Raw genomic sequence first — 18,178 nt, 5'->3', positions numbered from 1 at the left:
TTGGCTGGCGAAAGCAAGGGCCGCCGCAGAATAAGGAATCCATGGAGGAGCCAGCCCCGCATTGCTATCGCAGGCTCGCAGTCGTCGCACTCATTTACGTCGGACGCCTTTTGACACATGGCGGAAGGAATACAATCGGAGGGAGCGTCACGTGACGATCTTGAAGTCAAAAAATATAGAGAAGTAGGTCCTAGTCACATGATAGACACGAGGTACATTCTAGTCGGCTCGCTATGGTTGCATCTGCTGCGGGAGTTTTGGAATAAGCGCACACGTTAGGATGAAAAACGCCCACGCCGAGATTAGTGAAAGTTCAAGCGTGTGACGCAGTCGAGTCTGTGTTACCTCAGTCAGGTAACGCGCCGAACCAGCTGACGTTAAATAGACGCGGCTTGCCGCTTAAGCAGCAGACAGGCGCCAAGGCGAACGGAGGCGTCGGGTAACCGCCATTGTGCCCAACAAACCGAGGACCACCTCAAGGACGATTGGTCGTGTTTCGGGGCAGTCTTAGGGGAAACGAGGAAACCTTTCGCCCTGCAAACGTGTCTCGTTTCCAAGGGTGAGGGGTGTCGTCAAGCTGCTTTCATGCAGCGTTTTTCCCGTCATACCCATTGTTTCCTGTTCTCCATTATCGTGTGCCTTATTTGGAATGTTATTATCTAGATGTACTTAAGCGTGTCCATCGAATCATCATTACTCCAGGGATCAAAACTTTTTTCCTTTAAGTTACATTCGGCAACTCTTCCTATGAAAACCTTGTGGGAAAAACGGGTCTTTTTCGTGCCGTGGTCGACAAATTGCCGTTTGTGTGCACATGCTGAAATGATTGATCACTCTTTTGTAGATTGTAAGAACCCGAGTTATTCTGGGACATTTGGCAAAGCACACTTAAAAAAGATTTAGATATCACTCCATACACAATTCGTTTCTTACATTTTAAAGACCCCTGTGACCCACCATATATGACGAGTTCATGTTACTTGGCCTATACATAGCCTTGGTCACAGTAGAATAAGCGACAATAAGGTACGCTGAACCACCGCGAATTCTCTCGTTTTTTTTTTTCGGGAATCCGCTACTTACCTTCGTATTGTGTACGCTGCACAGGAAACAGCACAGGACTGGATGTCTTTATTGGACCTTTGCACGTGCTTGCTCTAATTTAGTAAAATTAAAACGAAAAAAAAAGCCCGGGGAATTCAGTCGGTAGAGTGTGAGCGACTTAATCTCAGGGCCCTATGTTCAAACCACACGTTGGGCGATTTTTTTATCTTGCCTTCTTAAAATTTTTTTTTCTGTAAATGTAGCCATGCGTATGAGTATGAATTAAACACCTCTAGTTCATCACCCCGCGCCGCGTTTACACGTGCCTGTGCAAAAGTAATATACCAATAAAGAAAGAACATGTACTTTTCATCAACGTTTATTGAAATAAACGTTGCAACTTACTACTTCAAGTTGTGCTGATATAAGACGGGAACAAGTAGTAGCAGAAATGCAGTTAGCGCCTACAATGAACAAGGTCTGGCATATTTCGCCTGACGCCTTCGAAAAAGATTTTGCGCTTACCGCTGCACTGCTATGGATGAAATTTTGCAGAAAGATCGCATTTTGCGGTCCATTTCGTTCAGTGTAACACTTGCTACAGCCATTGGCCTCAAAAAAGTGCAAATGTGCCATCGTTTATGGGGATGCGAGCTGCTACCGCGACAGCGCAAGCATGAACTTTTGTCGCCCCCTGCCGGCAGATGCCGAAAGCAGCGTTTCAGCGTGTTGGATATAAACTCCATCGCGGCCGGACTCAACTCTCTCTGAGTGCGGAAGACGGAGTCGAGCCCGGCCGTGACCCTATGGTTACAGTGTACTAGAATGGTGTTCCTCGCTACTGGAACACGCGGCAGCCCTCTACGGTTCTTTCTGCAGCTGCCGACAGGCGGCGACACAAGTTTATTCTTGCGCCATCACGGCAGCAGCTCGCATCCCCATAAGCAAAGGCAAATTCGCACTTTTTTATTGCGATAGCAATTATATGGACACTCAAAAGCAGATTTCTGCCGTCGCCGTCGCAGTGAGGTTCCGTATGACGTCAATGGAGATGAAATCGTCGCCGCGCGCCGAACGCTGTATGTGCGATTGAAAGGGCGCGAGGGACGCGCGCTTTCACGGGGAGTGAACGCACGGCGGAGAACAAACGCGCGTTCTGCGCTGTGCTCCCTTAAGGGCTGCAGAAGTAGGCGTCTCTTTCCTCCTCTACAATCACCATATATGTAGAGCAAACGTGCCTTCTTCTGACGCGCGAAAGGCAGTGGGGGAGGGGGAGGGAAGGGAGGCGACGTTTAGCTGCGGCACCAAGTGCCTATTTATATCAGAGGCTCCGGCAACAGTCACCAACGCCGCACGCATTTTGAGCGAACGCGGGCAAAACGCCGACGGTGTCGACAACAGTTCTGCCTGTTGCCGGTGCTGCTGCATGTCCAAGTTTATGCAGCTGATAAAGCTGCTATCATTACTCCGTATAGCTCTCTTCAAAGTTGCTATCGCAATTGATGCTTCGCCTTTCAGGTGAAACTGCGACAACTTTTTTCTGAAATACCAGGCAATTAACTGTAGCAAGTTTTACACTGAACGACGTAGATTCCGAAATTCTATCCTTCTGCAAAATTTCCGCCAGAACAGTGCTGCGGTAAACGCAGTCTTTTTTTCGAATACATTGGCAAAATATGCAGGACCCTGTATAATCAGAACCTATGCCGGTATGGGCGTCTTGCGCTGGAGTTTGAGTTATAGTTAGGGTGGCTTGAAGGGGGAGGTGTGAAGACCGCGGCACCGCCACCATAGCCTAGCGAGGCCCCGCTGCGCGTTCCTGCCGCCGGGGGAAAATTCGGCGCCTCCATCGGGGGCGCCGTGAGCCTGTCAGTCTCGTAGGCGCTGCGCAAGGTAACTCGCGTGCTTTGTGTGGTGCAGCTTTCTTGCGTTTCATAAGTGATTCTTGAAAGGAGGTGGTGTGAGCTGCTTTCGCTATTTCTTGACACGCTGTCAAGAATGCCGTCAACGACGAAGAAGAAGACGCAAAGGTGGTGTTTTGTGCCAGGTTGCGACGCCGGTTACAAGTCGTGCGAACAAAGAGTGTCACTCTTCCGCGCGCCTGCCTGCAAAGATGAATTTGGAAAGTGGGCGCGCGCCATACCAAGGGCCGACAAGCCGCTGCAAGAGAATTCTGCGGTTTGCGAGAGGCATTTCGACGCAAGGTACGTTCCTACGTGTTTAAGCACTTGAAGCAAGTTGAGGTTTGCACGCTTTAACAGATAATGCGGTTTCACGACCAGATGTGACGCACGGGGTGTCTGCCGAGCTCCAGATTAATTAAGACGATCGGAGGTTCTTTAACGTGCACTGATATCATACGCCTCATTGATGCAGTTTGTGTTTCGCCGCCGTCGAAATGTGGCTGGACGTGTGTTAGCTTTTTAACTTGTAGTAGCAGTTGCACTGTTGTGTCATTGCTTGTAAATCGGGGAATTTTTCCTGTAACAGAGGCTATGCTCACTATTTGTTATATTTCTGCAGGTTTATCGTGAGTCACTTCGTGCACGTCGTGAACGGAAAGGAAGTGTCTATACCACGCCACGTTCCTGCTCTGAAAGACGGTGCTGTGCCGACAGTTTTTCCAAACCTTCCCAAGTACCTGACAAAGACTCTGCCGAAAGAGAGAAAGAGGAGAGTGGTACAACGCTCTTCCGTGCCTGTGAAAAAGAGCTGCAGAGGCATTGACAGTACGGCATGCGAACCAGTTCAGCTCACTCCAGATGAACTAGACAGAACGATTGAAGTACCTGCAACGCACTTCATTTTTTGTCTTCAACTACCGTCGGAATACTGGTCACGCCAGATGTTCCAACACAAGAATGTAGTGTGTTACCACACAGCTGACTATGACAAGAACAAAGTACCTCCAGTTGCCTTCAACAAGGTAGCTGTGTTTGAAATCGAAGGACAAACTTCACCATGCTGCACCATTTTTCTGGCTGGTCAACTTCACTGCCGGCGTATCATTGAGTGTGAGCAAGAGGCCCAAGATCTTCTGGTATATGCAGAAAAACTCTCTCTATGTAATGGAGTTGGAAAGACCAGCGAGTTCCAGCCGCTAGATGTGTCTGACTGCACAACATTATCTGGACATGGCCTGTTCTCCACTGTGTGTGATGGATCCATGTCACATGGTATGTTGTTTTTTGGTACATGCCTTTTAGGCATCACAAGTATGAAAACTTATTTTAGATACTTGATGCCTGACCCATTTCTGGTTTGTTTCCTAGATGTGTCGACCCAGACGCCTCAGCGATGTTTAACATGCAGAAAAGTCAGGCTAATCTTAATGGCTCGCTTGCTCCGCTTGAATAAAGTGCGACGCCCAAGTGCACTGGCACTGACTGCGGGAAGGCGACTGAAATGTGCTGTTCGCACTTTGAGGCGGAGGAACAGGAAAGTGCACACCTTGCATGAAGTCGTGCAAAAGTTGCGACAAAAGAATTCCTCTATAACGAAAAACAGTTTTGAGGCAAAACTAAGCTATTGTACTTTTTCAGATTTGATGTCTAAAATAAACGTTGCTGTTGTGCTTCTGTTTCAGATCAAGCAGCTTCCAAAAAAGCAGCAGTGTGCAGTCAGAGCATGTTTCGAGGCATCGAAGCGGCTATCCCTGCGGGGATATCGATTTGATAAAGCATGGCTCTTGGAGTGCATGATTTTAAGGATGAAGAGCCCTAGATTATACGAGCATTTGAGGGGCCAAAAGATTATTGTACTTCCCAGCCGTGTGTGCCTACAAAAGTACATCAAGGTATGCAACTACGTGTTTTTTATTGAGTATAATTTAATCATTATTATCTTATACTTGCTGGCTTTCAAAGCATCTTATGGTTTCAGCCGTAAACTTCTTGAGTGTGTGAAGGAAAAGGCCAGCGAAATGGACGAAATCAACAGGCATGGTGGGCTAGTTATAGATGAGATGAAACTTTCCACACACCTGCACCTCTAATCTACTACGGATATTGAGGGCTTCGTAAACCTGGGCCAGTTCACCGAAGCACAAGACAAGCACACAAAAGCTGATCACGGCCTAGTTGTTATGTTTCAGCCTTTCGTGGGGAAATGGACACAGGTCATAGGTAAATACACTCATCAAAGCACTAACGTTTTTTTTTCTTTTTAATCGCACTCATACCTGCTTTCTTGATTTTTTTTTCAGGTGTCTTTGCTTCAAATGGAAACGTGAAGGCACCGACGCTGACAAAAATAATTTTGGAGGCAATTCTTCTATGCGAGCGAGCTGGTCTGCATGTGGACTACATCTGTACTGACGGTGCATCATGGAACCGTGCCATGTGGCATAGCATGGGTGTGCGTGGCAATGCTAAACACGTACGATGCAAGGTTACACATCCATGCGACAAGAAGCGGTTCCTGCATTTCATCTCAGATTTTCCCCATCTCGTGAAATGTGTGCGAAACACTATGATTAGGCACGGCTTCAACACACACAAAGGCCGAGTATGCATACTATTTCATTGTCTTCATCATTTAAATGCAGGGCACCTGGAAAGCAGCTGTTGTAATCAGCGTTATGCAATCTTGCAGGCTCATTGGGAACATGTTGCAACAACTTGGAAGGTTGACAGCAGTGCCTTAACATTAAAAGTTGCACCCAAGTTGACGCGTTCACACATATATCCAAGTGGATTTGAAGAAATGAGGGTAAATCTGGCCTTCAATATTTTCAACAGTGCAGTTGTGCACGCAATGGACTTTCACAAAGAAAAAATTTAGCAACAGTACACTAATCTGGAGCCAACAAGGATGTTTATTGACATGATTGCTCAAATAATTGAAGCCATGACATCACGGTTTCCAGCAGAAGCTTTGAGGTATGTACACAGCAACTGTGCTCATTTTCGTGTGCCGGTGGTAAATGCTCTTTGTGTTGTTTCAGACGTGGCAGTGCTAAAGAAACTGCACTTGACAGCATGCTAGAATTTCTTGATCAATGGGAGGCCCATGCAAGAGGGCTCGGCTTCTTAAGCAAGAGCACATCAGAAGGTCTGCGTGTGACCATTCATTCCACTAAGGACCTCTTGAAGTACCTCACTGAAAAGGTTGGGTTCAGGTACTTCATGACCTCCCGCCTCAGTCAGGACTGCTTGGAGCGTTCATTTGGTATTGTTAGACAGTCCAGTGGAGCCAATGACCACGCAACTCCTGCACAGTTCATCATTATAATCAAGTATGCTTATGCATTTCAGTCCTGTCCATAAAAATACAAAGCATGTAATCCAAAGTGTCAATTTGTGTAACTTGCTTGTCTTTATGCAGGTGTATAAGCTTTTACAGCTTGGCAAAGAGCCCCAAGGGAGGAAATGTGTCCCCTGGACTTTTGGAATCCCTGCTGTCCGAGAAACAGCTGCTCCCAGAAAACGAAGAAACAGCCTTAGACGTCACTACACTACCAGCCGAAGCAGCTGAAGTTGCCGTAGACCATGCGGACTATGTGGAGCAACACAGTGATGCCCGCCTGGTTTATTACATCGCGGGCTACGTAGCCAGGAAGCGCATCCTTCTAAATGATTGCAACGCATGCAGGGATTCCTGCCTTGTGACACGAGAAAGTGTGCCGCACCAATTGCCAGCAGAAGCTTGCAAACAGTGGGACATGGGGGGCTTCTGTACCCATCAGTGCATCTGTACAACCTCATTGAGACCCTCGAGGACAGACTCACTGTTGCACTTAGCACTACACGACTGCACGCAAAAGCAGTCAAGAATTTCTTGCTTCTAGCAGCCAATGTGCCACAAATTGGCTGCAGGGAGCATTCCACTGCTCTGACAGGATTGGTGGCTAGATTTTACTGTGTCACACGTGTTCACTTTTTGCTCAAAGGCTTGAACCAGTGTGCTACCCACAAGAAAGTCAAAAGGGTCAAGCCCTGCGTTTTCTAAAAATGTGTGCTCTGTGGTGACTGCTATTTGCAATAAACATGTATTAAGTCACCAGCGCTTGCACTTCTCCGAATTTTTTACCACATTGTTGATATATTGCATTAATAACATGATATATTTGATTAACTTCTTACCTTTAAAGTCCTATCACAATCGCAAATATGTGACTAATGTGCGAGTGACACATTCAAGGTTGTTCCAACGCGCTGGCCTTCCACGGTGATTCCTATGAACTACTTTCGGCACGGCATAGCGTATTAACCTCGGCAAGAAGTGGCCGCAAAAATCTTCACTGTATCGGCTGCGTGGTCGGTGCTCGCTGTTTCTACGTGAATGAGCGCACTGAAACACTTAATTAAATTCTCTCAGCATTTACAATGCTAAAAAAATATTGCTCGTCAGCATCAAAAACATTCAAGCGGAAAAACTAAGCGCGACCAAATCATTTGCTCGCTCGGAGGTATGCAGACGCCGCGAGAAACCACGGCGCCCCCGCCGGTAGCGCCGTCACGCGGCAGGAACGCGCTTTTGGGCCAGCCTCCGGAGGCTGGTCTTCACACCTCCCCATTATAGCCACCCTGGTGTAGTAGCGGCGCCTGGTGGCAGCGAAAAACGTCATCTGGGTAGTACCAGCTTGGATAGTATTGAGCCCTGGCTACGGTGGCTAGATGGGTAGGTGTGCCGACCGAGCGTAGTTCACCACTTCACCGCATCATGACGCAAAAGTGGCGCTGCGGACAGTATAACGGCTGAGCTGCGCGCAACGTCGGCTGCGCTGTGTAGACGAGCAGCGTGTTTGATAGCATCGCTGCCTCTGCTGTAGCTTCGAAATACGCGCTATACAATGCCGTTTTGATCAGTGTAGGCAAAGCCAGAATGGGGAATTTGTTACTGTCGTCTAGTCAGAAGACACATATACTGAAGTCCATTTTATAGCTTGGCGATTAGTAACATTTATTGGTATAGATGCGGCGCTCCAGCCTATTGCATTAAATACGTTGATGCATTTTTACATGCATAAAACAATACTGCAGTGGTTTTATACGGTATATGGACATGTGTTTACGTGATATTTAGTGAGTTCTAATGTTCCGATTTCGAGAAATCCAGCTATTGTGTTTATTGCTGCCTCAGTTACAGTATTTAAATTGTTACGAGACGAATTGTGTTGGTAAGTGCATATGGTTCACTGTTTCGTTGCAATAAAATAAAGCAATGCGTCTTGGGCTAGATTCATGAATATATTTAAAACACAAAACGCGCTCTCATAACTTGAGTCAGCAGACGCACCACATAAATAGCCTAGCACTATCAAGGTCGCAACGTTTGTCCACCACATCGTAACATTATTCACAGCACACGCCTCCGCTTCAGGTGATTCCGTCTTCTCCCTGGTTCTTTCGCGCGCCATGTTCTTGCCCTTGACATGGATGAAAAGGCGTGTAATTAAATATAACTTCACAACGTCGTTTGTGAGCTCTTTCTTGTGCCGCTCGCAGCCGATCAAATTCAGAGGATTCAGCTGCAGAAAGGATGCAAAGTCGGCGATACTGTTCCTTCGTAACTCATTTAAAGTGAAGCACAGCTTGAAGGTGTCTTCGAGCGATGCTACCAGTTTTTTTAGTGCTTCAGAAGGGAGCAACGGCCCTGACCATCGTCGGTCATTATGTTGAATTCAGTATTGTCCCTGAGCAATCGCAGCACTTTGTTCTTTGCAGGAACTTTCTTGCTACATAGCCTGCTATATAGAATATAAGCCTAGAGTTACTTTTCTTTTCCCTGTTGCAGCGCAGCGCTGCTCGATGTCGCAGGCGCTGAGCACCTCATGTGCGGCTTGCAAATTTCCAATGTCGAGGAGCTCATCGACGTAAGCTTTTCGGTGTACGGCTTGCTCATAAACGTTGCCGATACTGAGCAAGCTACTGAGCAGCCCGGGGCGAACATTTCCGCTGTCAGACAGCGGAACATATCCGCTGTCTTTCTCACAAATTTAGAGTCCGACTTGCAGTTCCGAGTGAAGCAGTAAGTCTCCTTGGTGGTCTTCTTTGGTGGAGCAATGCCGCCGGTAATCTCGTCGGTCATTTTTCCGACCTGGAACATTCTACATCGCTTAGGAACTTGCAAACAGTACGAGAGACGCGGAGCTCTTCACCTTTGAAACTGACACGAACTCTCGCCGCCAGCCCCCTGTAGCAGACGACGCGCGCTGCGGAACCGTTCTACTGACCGCAGCGCCAATTTTGCGTCATGACGCGGAGAAGCGGTGAACTACGCTCCAGACGCGCCGGTCGGCACACCTACCCATCTAGCCACCGTACCCTGGCTGTGGCGAAGCACGTTTCTAGCCCGCGTTTTGCGTCGATTCGCACTTTTTTCTGCCCTGTTTCGAGTGGGAAAAGGCTCGTCACTTCTCACAGACCATGGCGACCAGGCTGCGAGCTGGCCGCAGCCTATAGTTATACGAAAACGGACTCTCCGTGTGCCGTGGGACGTAATGCTGGAAGCAGAAGACATCGGCGACGCCGATCCGGAGGGACCTAGCTCAGCCTCGAAAAAGCGTCACCGTCGTTACTGCTGCGTCGTGGGCTGCCATGAACAAGAAGGCCTGAATCCCAACAGCAGATTCTACCGTTTTCCTTCAAGGCCTCACGAAGTAGAGCGTCGGGCGCGCTGGATAACTGCAGTTCGTCGCGATGGGTAAGCGAAATGGAAGACCGACATAGCAGCAAGCATGGCTGGTGATTCACGATTCGAGACCCGGCCACAGCGACAATTAACAATTCGACGGGTGCGAAGTGGTGAAGTGACCAGGTGTGCGCAAATGACCATAAATGGTCGGGCTGATTCGGTGACAATTCACTACCCCACTACGAGCAGCACAGGTTAGAGAGTTGAATGTGCTCATCCTTGACCTCAAGCCAGCACGTTGAGGCAGCACAGCAAGGTAGTATTGATTACAGCACATCGATGTTCGAGCGCTGTCATTAAAAAATATATCAAGCGAGCAGCGCACAAGCTCGCGCTGCAGCGCGATTCGCACGTACGTACGTTACTGCGAGCGTATATGCATTGCATCAGTTATTTATCAATTGCTAAAGGGACAGATGGCCGCTACTACAGCGCAGGCATAATTACTTGTCAGAGGCATGCAGTCAACAGATTGCAGGAGACCCGCCGTTTCGCGGCATGTCGAAAGACCGCTGCCGTCGCGGCGCGTACCGTCGTGCGCTCGAGCAGTTCCGTACGCATGTCTGCTTATCGCTGCTGTGAATTCATTTATAGAAAGCATTTCCTCGCGGTTGTGCGCCTGAAGTTCAACTTCGCACGTGCGTGGCTCGCTTCACTTGCGACTGACACCGCGCTAAAACTTCGCCGCTTATTTCTTGAACGGCGTACACGTATTCGGCGTTGCATAATTTCTTGCCTTTACGCAGCATGCCACCCATGGAAAAATCTTCTGCGCCCGATATTCGCTGCAAGCCGTGGTAGAACACAACCGAAAGTGGCGGGTCCATATTGTAAACGTGCTTCCCGAAGCAGACGACCGAGCTTGGTACTACCCAGTTTCGGATTGACGGCGCTTTTTAGCACCATTTTTGAAGCGCCCCCTGGGCAACGCAAGAGCCCCATTGCCGCAAAACTGGCGTGCGCCTTCGACATCTAAGGAATGGCACATTCGAGAGGTTCCTGCCGTGTTATGACACGTTATGCGGAGGCCTCTCAACACAGGAGGCCAGTGAAAGTATGCCCGAGCCAAACGTTCAGCTGCTCTCGGGGAAATCGCAGGAGCCACGCGATTGGACTTTGTAGGTTCTCGCTCGCGCTCCCAGCCCAGATTATGGATGAGAGCGCCTTCGAGTGCTCCGAGCTGGAGCGTGGCGGTCTGAATGAACTGGGTGAATGTGTTCGCAGCGCTCGATTTCGACCAACCCAATATAAACCGCACCGCGAGAGCGCTTAGAAAGCGAGTAGTCCGTGAATTACAGCACGTATCCATGCTATAATAATAATAATAATAATAATAATAATAATAATAATAATAATAATAATAATAATAATAATAATAATAATAATAATAATAATAATAATAATATGGGGTTTATTGGCGTTCAATCCTAGTCACGTCAGGTACAGCGCAAAGAGCACCCGAGTAGTTCCAGCCAAACGCCAGCGCGAGAAAAAACCAGCGACACCGATCCTCCTGTCTTTGTCTTCCTCACTTCAGGAGCCATGCGACCACAGCGACGCTTGTGCTATCTTCGTCATTACAATGGCCCCACGAGAGAAGACTAGCCATCCTGGCGACTCACGGTGACGACACGATAGCGGGATCATTATACGGTTTAAGCCGGCTGACGTACACGGTTTCGCGACCACGACGCCGCAGATCGTCAGACAGCGTCAGAGGTTCGACCACATAGTTTACAGCAGATGTACAGTCGACGATCCGGTAGGGTCCGTGGTATTGAGCTAGCAGCTTAGACGAAAGACCGGGGACGTGAGGCGGAATCCACAACGAAACAAGGGAGCCGACACGGAAAATGGTAGGGCTCAGGTCGGTGTCATGTCGATTCCGCTGGTGAGCTTGACCTTCCGTCGTGAAGGTACGGGCAAGCTGGCGGCATTCTTCAGCGTACCTGCCTTCCTCTGATATGGGTCGATATTCAGAGGCGTCAGGTTGGTATGGCAATACTGTATCGAGTGTGCACGAGGGTTCTCGTCCGTACAATAAAAAGAATGGTGAAAAACCTGTGGTCGCTTGAGTCGCGGTATTGTAAGCGTAGGTTACAAAGGGGAGAACGATGTCCCAGTTGGAGTGGTCCGACGCGACGTATGCAGTGAGTATGTCGCCAAGAGTGCGATTGAAGCGCTCAGTTAATTCATAGGTTTGCGGATGGTACGCGGTTGATGTACGGTGGACGACATGGCACTCGGCAAGCAGGGCTTCAACCACTTGGGAAAGAAAGACACGTCCTCTGTCACTGAGGAGTTCTCGAGGAGCGCCATTTCGAAGCACGAAATTGCGCAGGATGAAGAAAGTACCCTCACGTGCTGTAGCGGCAAGAAGGGCGGCAGCTTCAGCATATCGGGTGAGATGGTGAATACCAATGATGATCCACTGGCTTCCAGACGTAGTGCATGGGAGTGGGCCGTAAAGGTCGATGCTGCCCCATCGAAAGGCCGCGCTGGGCAAGGTAGAGGCTGAAGAGCGCCGGTCGAGCGTTGCTAAGGAATCTTCCGTTGTTGGCATGCTTCGCAAGCACGGATATACTTGAGGACAAAGCTATACATACCGCGCCCGTAGAAGCGTTGGCGCAACCTTGCGTAAGTTTTCAGCACGCCTGCGTGAGCACTCTGTGGGTCGGCATGAAAAGCAGTGCAGATGTCGGAGCGCATGTGAAGAGGCATTACCAGAAGCCACTTGCGACCATCCGGTATATAGTTGCGGCGGTAGAGCAGGTTGTCTCGCAAGGTAAAATGAGAGGCTTGACGGCGAAGCGCGCGGGAAGACGGATTGGTGGTGGAATCCGACAGAAGGTCGAGAAGGGCAACAATCCATGGATCCTTCCGTTGCTCCGAATGCATGGACTCGACGTTGAGCGCTGAGATAGCGGTGTACTGTGCCGAGATAGACGCCGTATCGTGGGGTAGAGGAGAGCGAGAAAGGGCGTCCGCGTCGGAGTGCTTGCGGCCAGACCTGTACACCACTTGGATATCATAATCTTGTAGCCGGAGGGCCCAACGACCAAGACGGCCCGAGGGACCTTTCAAAGTCGACAACCAGCAAAGAAACATGAAACAAGAAACAAACACGTCATGGTCCATGACGACGTAAAACGGGCGGCCATAAAGGTAGGGTCGGAACTTGGCAAGAGCCCAGACTATAGCTAGGCACTCTTTCTCAGTGGTTCAATGGTTGGTCTCGGCCTTTGTGAGGGTTCGGCTCGCGTAGGCGACAACATATTCGTTATAGCCAGGCTTCCGTTGCGCGAGCACCGCACCAAGGCCCACGCCGCTTGCATCAGTGTGTACCTCCGTAGGCGCCCGGGGTTCGTATAGTGCCGGAGAATCGGAGGAGATGTGAGCAGCTGGCGTAGCGTCTGGAAGGCGTCATCACATTCAGGAGACCAGTTAGACATGTCGGTGCCAATGGTGTGAAGTCGCGTCAAAGGTGCGGAAATGGTCGCAAAATTGCGCACAAAGCGACGAAAATAAGAACAACGGCCGATGAAGCTCCGGAGGGTATTCAGTAACGTAGGCTTAGGGAAGTCGGCGACAACTCGAAGTTTCGCAGGATCAGGAAGGACGCCGTTTTTGGACACAACGTGGCCCAGGATAGTCAAGGTGCGAGCTGCAAAGCGACACTTTTTGATATTCAGCTGAAGACCAGCGTTCTTAAGACATGTCAAAACTTGGTGGAGACGTGAGAGGTGCGTCGAAAAGTCCGAAGAAAACACGACGATGTCGTCAAGGTAGCATAGACAAATGTTCCATTTGAGACCGCGAAGTATGTTATCCATCATGCGCTCGAAAGTTGCGGGCGCATTGCAGAGCCCGAATGGCATGACGTTAAATTCATATAGCCCATCAGGGATGACAAACGCTGTCTTCGGTCGATCGCATGCGGCCATGGGGACCTGCCAGTAGCCAGATCGTAGGTCCAATAACGAGAAGTACTCAGCGCCTTGTAAATAATCGAGTGCATCGTCAATTCGTGGTAAAGGGTAGACGTCCTTCCGTGTGACTTTGTTTAGGCGGCGGTAATCGACACAGAAACGAATACAACCATCTTTTTTGCGCACTAGCACAACTGAAGAAGACCACGAACTCTGGGATGGTTGAACGACCCCACGCTTGAGCATGTCATTCACTTGGTCGTTGATTGTACGACGCTCCGCCGCTGAAACGCGATAGGGGAGGCTGTCTGAGGGGAGGCTGGGACCCGGTGTCGATGTGGTGGGAAACACTGTTCGTACGACCCAAGGCGTGTTCCGTACAGTAGAACGAAGAACGGAAAGTATCTAGGAGAGACAGGAGTTGCTCGCGGTGCTCGAGGGAAAGGTTGGCGTCAACTCACGAATCAAATACTTCGGTAGCCAATCGGGAGCTTTTCGGAAACGGTGTCATGGCATCGAGCGAAATACCAGAAGAGGAGCCAAGCACGTCCAAACACTCAGGCATGTCAATAGGCTCGACACAGCCGAGGCACTCGTCGCGAAGCTGAGTCAGTGGGTATGAGAACGGGTTGTCCGCCAGCATAATTGTTGTATCAGCGGCTACGTCAAGAACGGCGAATGGAAGTGGTAGAGGTTTGCAGTGAAGAAAAACAGATGAAGGCGTGAACAGTACCGAGGCGTAGGGCGCAGATGGACACAACAAAGCGACTGGTGTTGAAGTGCTCGGCGGTAGGTCAGTGTCGGCGGCGACAATAATCTTTAAGAGGGCGGGAGAGGCGGCTGGCAGAGTGGTGTTAATAACAGACTGAGCAACTTCAGCACGGGCGCAGTCATTGACGGCACTGTGGCACGAGAGAAAGTCCCATCCCAGGATGACGTCATGGGAGCAGGAAGGCAGAACAAGGAACTCAATTGTGTAAAGTACGTCCTGAATAACGATCCCAGCGGTGCATGCGGCTGAAGGTTCGATGGGCTCCGTAGTGGTAGTATGAAGTACAAGGCCAGAAAGTCATGTGGTGACCTTCCTAATCTTACGGCAAAGAGTCTCACGTATGACGGAAACTGCAGCGCCCGTGTCGACGAGTGCGAATGTAGCGGCTCCTTCAACCTGTATTTCTATAATGTTTTGCGGCGATAGCGGAGGTCTTGGGCATTTTGACATGCGTGCAGCTCTTGCCTCCGAAGCTGCAGCATTTAGTTTCCCTCGTTGGAAGGCGGGTGACGACGTATCGGCGATATCGAACGGCGACGCGGTGATGGTGAACGACGGCTGCGGAAGGTCTGACTACCGGTCCAGAAGTTCGGCTACGGGTTCGAATCAGCATTCTGGTGGGCTGCAGGTACACGTGGATCAACGACGACGTCCGGACGCGGCAGGTGACGGCGACAAAAGTGCGCCACACGTCCCGCGATACCGCAGGAGAAGCATTTCGGCCGATTGTCCCACGTGCGCCATGGATCTTGCGGCCGGAAGTACTCAGGGGGCATTTGTGGGACAAGGAGAAGCGCTGGGCACGCTGGCGGCGTCGAGTAGGGGAGTGTCGTTGGTCTAGGACGCGACACTACTTCAGCGTACCTCAACGGTGCAGCAATCTGCGCATGCTGGTGGACTGGTGGAAGGGCCTCTGCAACCTGCTCGAGGATGGCCTGCTTCACGGCCGTGGACAAGGTTGGACAGGTTCCAGGGTGAGAGGGAGCAGCCAGAGCGAGCGGGCCACCTCTTCACGAATGAAGGCTTTGATCTGAGGCAGCAGAGACGCGTCATCAGCCTGTCCGTGAGCAGTCACCAAACTGGAAAGGGAGGCCACGTGAGCAACAGTTTGGCGGGCGAGCGCTCGTTGCCGGCGTAATTCATCGAAGCTTTGCCAATATGTGACTACGGCTGCAACGGTGGTAGGATTCTTGGCCATGAGCATTTGAAAAGCGTCGTCGTCAATGCCCTTGAGGATTTCTTTAATGTTATCTTCCTCAGTCATCGTTCGGCTCACGCGGTTGCAGAGATCGATGACGTCCGCGTTGTAACTAGTGAAAATCTCGCCCGGCTGTTGCGCTTGGTGGCGAAGGCGCTATTCAGCGCGAAGCTTTCGCACGGCAGGACGGCCAAATACCTCCGCGAATGCAGTCTTAAAGTCATTCCATGTCGCAATAGTTGCTTCATGGTAGCGGAACCAGAGGTGGCCGACATCCGCAAGATAAAAATAACGTTGGTGAGTTTTGTCCGATCGTCCCATTTGTTGTGGTTGCTCACCCGTTCGTGCGACGAAAGCCAGTCGTCGACGTCAGTATCAGCGGTGCCACTGAACACAGCTGGGTCTCGTTGACGAACGGCACCGCAGGTGACTGGCCCAGTTGACGAAGTGGGTCAGTCACCGGCGTCGTCTGGCATGGTCGTGGGGGTAGGAGCGGGCAGAGTGCGGCTCCGGAGTTCCAGGGCGATTCGTTAGGATACCCCAGAACTTCCACCAAATGATATGGGGTTTATTGGCGTTCAATCCCAGTCACGTCAGGTCCAGCGCAAAGAGCACCCGAGTAGTTGTTTTTGCCTCAAAACATGGCTCGTACCCACGAGGGGGATTGGCCACACTGGATAAAATAAAACATACACCTAACAACGAACAAAGGGGCAAATGTGAACAATCAAAATTAAGATTTTGGCAACTCCTTAACACCGATTTTGAGACGTCCTATACATAAACACTCTAAATAAAAAAAATTAAGAGAAAACTAACTACAAAAATAAACATAAAATAACATGTCCCGCGGTCGGTACCCTAGCAGCGTTACCTTCCGGATGTTTCAATGAATTTGTGTACAGCAGTGATCATCGAACTCTGACTTGTGCCTAATTGACAGGCCCCAAAAGACAAAATGTTTGGCGTTGTAAGTGCCAAACCCAGATTACTACTTGGAAATAACAGAAACATTCTACGGAGGAAGGAGAAGCGGTGGCAAGAAAGAAAGAAATGGCCAATAGTTTTCGGTTGATTACAAAACGAGCAGAGGTCAGTGATTGATAAACCAGATCTATGACGATAAAAAATTAGGCGGGGAACTCTGCAGCGGAAATTTGACAGCGTCACCTCACATTGGCGTGAAAGGCACTTGCTCGTGTTCCACCGAAAATTTAAATGTTGAAAATCGTCGGAAGAAAGTATGGACGAGTCATGGATATTCAGCAATAAAAGGCGTTTAAATTTAGCTCCTGTTATAAAAGAGAAATCAGGAAGAGTAGTTCCAGCCAAACGTCAGCGCCAGGAAAAACCAGCGACACCGATCCTCTTGTGTTTGTCTTCCTCACTTCAGGAGCCATGCGACCACAGCGACGCTTGTGCTATCTTCGTCATTACAACAACAACAACAACAACAACAACAACAACAACAACAACAACAACAACAACAACAACAACAACAACAACAACAACAACAACAACAACAACAACAACAACAACAACAACAACAACAACAACAACAACAACAACAACAACAACAACAACAATAATAATAATAATAATAATAATAATAATAATATATTTATTGCCACAGCAGGTATACAGAGTTATCATCAGGCCTGTCTGAGCCAACAAGGGCTTGTGGGACATGGCCCTGCAGATTTCGCAACGCAATACAAAAATAAGAGAACATTCAGATATCAAAGTAACGGTGTTACGTAAAGTGCGTGCGACATTAGATTTGGATGCGCAAATTTATGATAACAGTACATAGAGTTCAAGCTTTACCCATGACAATAACCTAAAAACTAACAAACAGACATACAGACTGCAAGATTCAACTCTTTAAAACAATTGCCACATAAACGTTATACATAAGGTAAGAAGGTACATCTAGTGTGGATATGGAACAGATTTAACCTAAACTGTACGGATAATGTTTTTCAGCAATCTTTTCGATGTTACCGAGAAAATATCCTCCGGTAAATTGTTAAACAGGTTAGGAACGTACACACATCGTCGTGCCTCACCATATCTCGTTGAGGAACGAGGTACAGTAAAACGCAAACCCGAACGGAGCATGCGTGCAGGTTTATGCTTAACTTCGAAATCAGAGTCCCAAAAATGATGTAGCACCACTGTTTGAACAAACAACGAGCGGAACGAAGGAAGACTTAAGGCGGTAAATATATATTCCGATGAAAGTAGTGGCGAGCTATACGCTACACTTTGGAGCATGTTTTTTAAAAGAGCGCGCAGAACAGAAGGCAAAAATTGTGATGCCGTAGCTTAATATTCCATACGCAAGAGCGCGCACAATTTTTTTTTTTGACAGAAAAGGGAACTATACTTTTACAGTGATAAAGTACCCAGGCAACACTTCGGAGTTTACTACATACATACGCTGAATGGGTTTCCCACGACAGGTTTGCGTCAAAGAATACACCCATGTACTACTACTACTACTACTACTACTACTACTACTACTACTACTACTACTACTACTACTACTAATATACTACTACTAGTAATAATATTAATAATAATAATAATAAGAAG

General features: G+C 49.0%; 1 protein-coding gene and 1 long non-coding RNA gene across 3 annotated transcripts in view; both read left to right on the top strand.

Moving 5' to 3' along the window:
- Positions 1–18,178, top strand: part of LOC119437404 (uncharacterized) — a 158,100-nt gene that overhangs the window by 114,498 nt on the left and 25,424 nt on the right. The gene's annotated exons all lie outside the window — the stretch shown is intronic.
- LOC125942348 (uncharacterized) lies at positions 4,858–6,111 on the top strand. Its single transcript, XR_007465027.1, has 4 exons — positions 4,858–5,168; positions 5,249–5,550; positions 5,638–5,924; positions 5,990–6,111. It is a non-coding gene; the product is annotated as an uncharacterized LOC125942348 (long non-coding RNA).

The sequence above is a fragment of the Dermacentor silvarum genome, chromosome 1 (assembly GCF_013339745.2).
Source record: "Dermacentor silvarum isolate Dsil-2018 chromosome 1, BIME_Dsil_1.4, whole genome shotgun sequence".
NCBI classification, from domain to species: Eukaryota; Metazoa; Arthropoda; class Arachnida; order Ixodida; family Ixodidae; genus Dermacentor; species Dermacentor silvarum.
Note: the sequence above shows the minus strand (reverse complement) of the source record. Positions and strands in the feature narration are given on the sequence as shown.